The sequence below is a fragment of the Sebastes fasciatus genome, chromosome 17 (genome assembly GCF_043250625.1).
Source record: "Sebastes fasciatus isolate fSebFas1 chromosome 17, fSebFas1.pri, whole genome shotgun sequence".
NCBI lineage: Eukaryota > Metazoa > Chordata > Actinopteri > Perciformes > Sebastidae > Sebastes > Sebastes fasciatus.
Genome location: NC_133811.1, coordinates 1,936,525 through 1,943,543, shown reverse-complemented (window position 1 = coordinate 1,943,543; position 7,019 = coordinate 1,936,525). Strand labels below are relative to the sequence as shown.

The window sequence follows — 7,019 nt, the reverse complement described above, 5'->3', positions numbered from 1 at the left end:
AATTAACTCACTTTATTAAATGGGGAATAAAGTCTGTCTGCTGCCTATAGATATGGATTTATGGTGGAAAATATACTGAATACACAAGCTGGAACAACAAGTCCATCAACTGATTCATCAAATACTCATGAATATTATACATCCACAAAATGTCCAGTATAGTATTTGTAATTTGTTTGTATTTTATACACCCAGTGGTACAAACAGAACAGGAGAATAAGAGAAAAAAATTAATAAATAGATAACTGAGAAAAAAAATACATACATATACATATATATATTTACATACATACACATAGTCCATATATACACATGCGTACATATACTGTATATATATATACACATATACATACATGCATCTATACATACACACACACACACATGCATATACACATGTATATACATACATGCACACATCAACATTCACACCCATACATATAATTTTTTTTTAATAAATAAAAAACAAATAAATAAATAAAACTACGAAAATATTTTTTAAAAAGGCAGATATGTTTATCAGTTATGTTTATTTGTTTCCCCTGCCTCTGGCCGTTTGTAAATAATTTTGTTAACCTGAGTGTAGGTAATTTTATTACTTAATTTCTGGCCTCATATTTCATCCACTTAAATCAGAAAATGAAGAGAAATGAAGTCATTTTTCAAGCAAAAATCCAGCTTCTCAAGTGGGGAGATTTGCTGCTGCGTCTTTATTTTCTATGATCATAAACTGAACAGCTTTGTGTTTTGGACCAAATTTGAATATGTCAGCTCGCTCTGGGGAATTGTAACAAGCATTTTTCACTCTTTTATGACATTTGATGTATTTAACAATGAATTGATTGAATGAACATAAATGTCAGATTCATTGACGATGGACCTTTTTCTTTTTTTTTTGTGAATGTTCTGAAAATAAATGAATTAATCTACTCCAGAACATAAACTGAATGTGTTTACTTGATAACAGCCAAAGTGAGGAAGAGGAGCTTCAGGTAACGGATGAACGTGGCCTCCTCCAGACAGCTGCAGTTTGGCTGTTTGACCACACGGGGGCGCTCAGAGCCCTCCGGTCGCAGCCGTCCGAGCAGGAAGCTGCACACACACACACACACACACACACACACACACACACACATACAGAGAGATCACAGTCCCTCTGCTCTGTTAGCAAGCTGTTATACAGGCTCCTATTCTGTAGGATAACACACCTCACAGAAAGGTGATCTCACCAAGCAGCTATAAACACACCCCGAAGGAACGTCACAGGAACATTATACAATAGATTCATTATGATGTGATATGGTAGACGTGTTTGTCTCGGTGTGTCGCCGTGTTGACGAACCTTAGGTAACTCTGTTGGACCTCCGGTGCTCCTTCCTCCTTTACAGACACCTCCTCTTCACCCCTATGCTCCTCCATATTACAATCTACTCCTGTTTTAATGTGTTAATGGATAAAGCTCACCTCTACCTGCCGATAAAGCTCACCTCTACCTGCTGATAAAGCTCACCTCTACCTGCTGATAAAGCTCACCTCTACCTGCTGCTTTCCGGGAAGTTTGTGCCCACACGGACCGGTGGGAGGAGGAAACAGTCTGTTGTACATGGACGGTGTGACAGAGGGAGGCTATAGAGGACTGGGAGGGGACAGAGGGAGGCTAGAGGACTGGGAGGAGACAGAGGGAGGCTAGAGGACTGGGAGGGGACAGTCTGAATGTGGTATCACACCTGGGACAACCATATCCTAGCAGGCCTCAAGGCGGTGGCTCCACAGCCTCGTTGTGTGTGCTGGCGTTTGGTGTTCATTAGTGGAGATTATCTTGCTGAATAAATCGTGTCGGTATCATAAACGTGTGTTTGCCACAGAGCTTATTTTCTCCAATAATTCAAAACCCAGTGGAACAATCCCATTGGCTTTTTGTCGAGGGAACCAGGGCGATGCTGACTTCCTGGTTGTACGTCATCTCTGCAGCACTCTATATTCTAGGAAATGCAGAACCCTTTTATTGACCTATTTTTTGCTTAAAAGTAGCCAAATGTTAATGTATTGAGTTTTTAGTTGATCATGAATTTACTTTTATTGTGAGTATATACTGTATGATCATATGGAATTATTGCTTTGGTATTATGATTATGAGTTAATGATGTTGTGATAGATGAAAATGACCACTAATAGGTATTCATATGAGGACAACAGCAGCATTATTGACAACCAATACAAATATATTATTTTATTCAATCGTCCCCTTGGAATAAACACAATATCATGTCAGTCGTGTGACAAAATGTGTCACCATGTGTCAAAAATATGTTGGATACTAGTGCATAAAACATGAATTCACTTAGTTACATAGTGTTTTTTTGATTGTGTTTATGTCGTTGTTTTAATTCCCTCTCACTGTATTCACTCGGCAGCTTGTCTAGATTGATACCAGTGTAGACCAACAGACAGGAAGTGCGTATGTTAACTACAGGCCTATTTTACAGAGGACATTTTGACTTGTCCCTGCAGGGGAAGCACTTCTTAAATCTTAAAATGAACGATGGCTGAATTCCTTCAGTTCCAGCGGCCTCGTATTGTGCATGCTGGCTCAGTGCTGTGACTTACTGGGACACTTGAACGCAACAGAGCCATGGTTCGTGTCATTTGTAACACCTTCCTACTGCTGCAAGTGAAAATGTGTGCAGTGAAAGAGGTCAGTTGTAGTTGCTCTATAGGACCTACACTGACCGTGAGCTGCATGTCATCTCCTGTCATCTCTCTGCTGCTGGCTGTCTAATGAAGCCACCAAATGCCCTCAAATCATTCAAAACAAACACAATTCAAGATTCCCACTACTATTGGAATCTGTTAGATTGTTTAAATGATGTGTAATTTGTTAAAATATAACTACAGATGTTGCAAAGGAATACAGACACTGTCCTGCATTTAGTGATTCAGACATTTTCAGAATTCAACATGACTGTAAATGTGTTCTGCTGATGTGAAAAGTATCCTGTTTTACTTTTGCTTACCTGACTCTGCTCTTTACGCATGTTCATTTCATTTTGGACCTGCTGAGGCCTGTTTTCTCCTTAAATGATGGTAACAATGTCTGTTTTTCTTCTTCTTTTTCTTCTCCTTCTTCTTCTTCTTCTTCTTCTTCTTCTATGACCTTAATATAACTTTTATTAGATGGGAAAGAAATCACTTTCCCAGATGCTGAAGCACTGTCTGCCATGAGCTGAGCCTCATCACCTGCTACTGCTGTCCACACACACACGCACGCACACGCACGCACACACATGCCCCCCTTTTCTGGTTGCAGTCTCAACTCCGTAGCCATGGAAACAGCTAAGATGCCGAGTGCAGGAGAGGTAAGGTGTGCGTGAGAGAGAGAGAGAGACTGAAGGTATAGAAAAATCTTGTGAAGGACATGTATAGATTAAAGGTGAGAGTGTTTTATTGACCCTGTTTGTGAATACTGACTGACCCACCCTCACACACACACATGCTTATTATCACTAACTGATTTCCTTTTTCCTCACACGGTTTGCGTGTGAAAAATCTTTCTTCATTTTTTCCTAAATCATTTTGTCCTCCGTTCTTCGACATCCTCTTCCTCTCGTCTCTTGTGTTTTCTGACACTAAAAGCACCTTCCAATGAGAGCCTATAGTTGTTAGTGTCGGCTGTGACCCGGTGACCCCCAGAGGGAAGCGTCCTAACCGCCTGGCTGTGTTAATGCCACGGTCTCTCCATTGAGCCATACGGGACCCCTCTTCTTCACCTGCTTTCTCTCCATGTCTCCCGGCCTCTCTCCCTCTCTCTCTCCCTCTCTCTCTCTCCCTCTCCCTCTCCTTTTTTTCCTGCCTCTAAAAAGCCAGATGGGCCGGAGCTCCTTTTATTCTTGAGGCCCGGTGCACGTGCCGAGGACACAGGGCCTCACAGCGTTTAATTCACAAGCTTTAAACGCCTCCTTCTTTTAACCCCCCGTGACCAACACCATCACCCACATCCCTCCCTCCCTCCCTCCACACTCCCTCTCTTTCTGCTTTCTGTCCTTGCTGGCCCCCTCTATTCTATTCTACTCTATTATCTCTTCTTCAGTTACACTCTTCTCTGCTCTGCTTTGTTCTATATTTGTCAAGTTTGATCTGTCCTTTCTTCTTCTGCTCAGCTTTCTATTCAACCCTGTCCTCTCCAGTGGACTCAATGTTCTTATATTCTCTGCTAAATTATTAGTATTTTTCAAATATAAAACAGTTTGTTCCCTTTTTTTCTAATTATAAATTGCTTTGCATGTCAATCTGTACATGCATTACATAGTGTGACTCCAGTTTAGTGAAACTGAATTTGTATTCTCTAAATCAGTGATTTTTTTTATCCATTTATATATCAGGGACAACACACATGAATTAATAAACAGCATGATATGAATGTGTCAGCTCATTTGCAATTGCAAATTTTAATCTGACTAAACATTTGAGATCCTTACGCATAAAAGTAGAAACACTTCGGAAATATATGATTTTGATTCAGTTAGGTGCCTCGGAGATTCCAAATCCCGCAGACGTGCAAAAAAGGTGAAAGTGCATGCTCATATTCAGCCACTGTCCTCTCACATTCAAACCATATTCAGATGATGGTGATGGAAAATAAATGTGTATTTTCATTTGTATTTCTCAGGAGGGGAGATGAAGGTGGAGGGATGCAGGAGTTTGAGCTGATGTGCCACCTGCAGGCTCGGTTGACCGCCTCTTCCTCTCTTCCAAAGCTACTGAACAGAGATGCTGCAGCTCCTCATCTCATCTCATCTCACACACTGACCACAGTCTAAGTGACCGATGTGCACAGCTGAGCTGCTGTCTAACAGGATTTAATTAGAGGTCAATTGATCAAATGGTGGAGAAGTGAACAACATTACAGTAGCCTGAGCTTTTGGAAGTTTCAAGTGATGTCAAGAATGTTATTTTGTTCTAAACCTATAATAATAATAGTTGACTTTATTTGCATGCAGAGGCTCTTTCGTGCATTTTGCTGTGGTGACGTCCAAAGACAAACATTTTAAAAGGCTGCATTTATCAGATATAAAGATTCTTATTATTATTTGTAGTGTTTTTTTTACCAGTTTGTTTTGCCCTCTTAAATTATTTCAGTTAAGCCTGATCCCGAGGCCAGGTCATCGAAAGGAACCCGGTTTATTTAGTGCTGTCTGGCTCTAATTGTTATTGAATGTGCTCAGTATTTATTCGGGATTATTCGGGTTAATGTGGAAATAATGAGGTTGCCGATCTCGAGGCGGTGTTGGGGGTTCGCAGGGAAATCGATGAACACACTGAGTTAATTATGAGAAATCAATTAAAAGGAGGGAGGGAGGAGGGAGGATCAACCTGCCGGACACAGAGACCAGCAGGGTGAAGTCCTCTCTCTCTCTCTTTCTCTTTCTCTTTTTCTTGCACTATAGAAGAAGAACCAGATTTGTGCTGGTTCCCGTTTTCTAGAACTCTCATATCAGTTTGTTTTACGATCCGTATTTTTTTGTATCTCTTTAAAACACACACGTGCTCACACTTAACAGCAATTCACACCAAACAAAAGCCCCGTTTTCTCCATCTGGAGCTGCTTTCTGAGGCTCATCCTGCACACACACATCCGGCCGGACATGGGTCTGCTTCTCCTCCCAAAATTCACTCCGACACTGATGCTGCTGCTGCTGCAGGTACATTCATGGAAATCCTATCGGTCAGGGATGTGAACACACACATACACATACACACACACACACACACACAGGTCATTTTGATTGTCACCCAGATCTTGGCGGTAAACACACTCGGTCCAGAATGTGCCGTCCATCTGAACCCCGCACGGAGACAGACACGCGCACTATGTGAGCCATTGATCGCGCTAATACATCTAATTCCCGATCAATATATTGCACAATGATCAGTTCATTGCCACGCACGTTTACACGCACTTCTTAAGCCCGTGGTGATGTGATTGCTTCAAACTAACTCTCTTTAAATTCAGCTTCACATTATAATGAATTCTAAATCGGTTTCAACGTCAGAATATTGAGATGATTTCCAACATATTCTTCAGGTTTTTAATGTTAGAATTTACTTCCTGTCTTTTGCTGTTCTTGGTAGCTGCGACAAACCCTTTTTATCAGCAAGGATCACTGCAGCTGTTTATGAATGAAAGTGAAAATAAACCAAAATAATATGGTATTATTTAATTGAATCATATCACAACATGAAACTTGCGCGTTTAATGTGATCTGGTTGTGGAATCAGTTGATAAATGAAGAAACCAGCAGCAGGTGTTCTTTACTGTTTTATGTTTGACTCATTTATGGATGAATGGAAATCAGAAACTGCACATTTAGTGCACATTCAACTGCGCTCTAAAGTCCTTTGATAAATGAAAGAAAACGAATTTAATATATATTTTTTAAAATTTTAAAATTTGAATTTGTTTTAAATTATTGATATTTTGCTAAAACTTATTTTAAATCGGTTGTTATTTTTCGTTTTGGATATAAAAATGCAAACTGCTTTCGTCGAATTTGAACAAAATACAAGAAGCTTCATGTTTATTTCATGAATTTAAATATTTTGCTCATATGCAAATAAGCCACAGTCGGCAAAAAAGTGTACTTTTTAATATCATATATATAAAATAAATGCCATATATCAATACTACATACAGTAGCGAGTCACTCTGCACGTATTTGTATTTATTTTGGTGAAGTTTTGATTTATGCATTGAATGTAAATGGCCTGTCGCCGATGCGCAGGAAGAACGGAGAAGAATTTAAATATTTGTCACTGAAAAATAGTTAAAATGGGAGAGAAAAATGTTTCATTATAAGCACCACAGTGAACGTAAACGAAATTAAATGCATGAATAAATTATATGAATAAGAAATTTAAAAAAAAATCGCCGTATAAAAGACAATCAGGAATGTTGTTTCACTGCATTTATGATATTTAGTTTATTCTTTTTTTGCATAAATGAAAATATATTTAAGTAATATGCA

At 39.5% G+C, this 7,019-nt stretch overlaps 2 long non-coding RNA genes across 3 annotated transcripts in view; one reads left to right on the top strand and one right to left on the bottom strand.

Annotated features, from left to right (window-relative positions):
• Positions 1–1,461, bottom strand: part of LOC141754840 (uncharacterized) — a 3,343-nt gene extending 1,882 nt beyond the window's left edge. Inside the window, exon 1 of the long non-coding RNA XR_012590732.1 lies at positions 955–1,461. This is a non-coding gene — a long non-coding RNA (uncharacterized LOC141754840). The remainder of the gene's footprint in view (positions 1–954) is intronic.
• Positions 1,462–3,305: 1,844 nt separating this feature from the next.
• On the top strand, positions 3,306–5,061 carry LOC141754835 (uncharacterized). Of its 2 annotated transcripts, none has more exons than XR_012590730.1 (3): positions 3,306–3,353; positions 4,517–4,560; positions 4,664–5,061. It is a non-coding gene; the product is annotated as an uncharacterized LOC141754835 (long non-coding RNA). The 2 variants fall into 2 exon arrangements; XR_012590729.1 differs by having other exon boundaries at positions 3,338–3,427.
• The last annotated feature ends 1,958 nt before the right edge of the window (positions 5,062–7,019 follow it).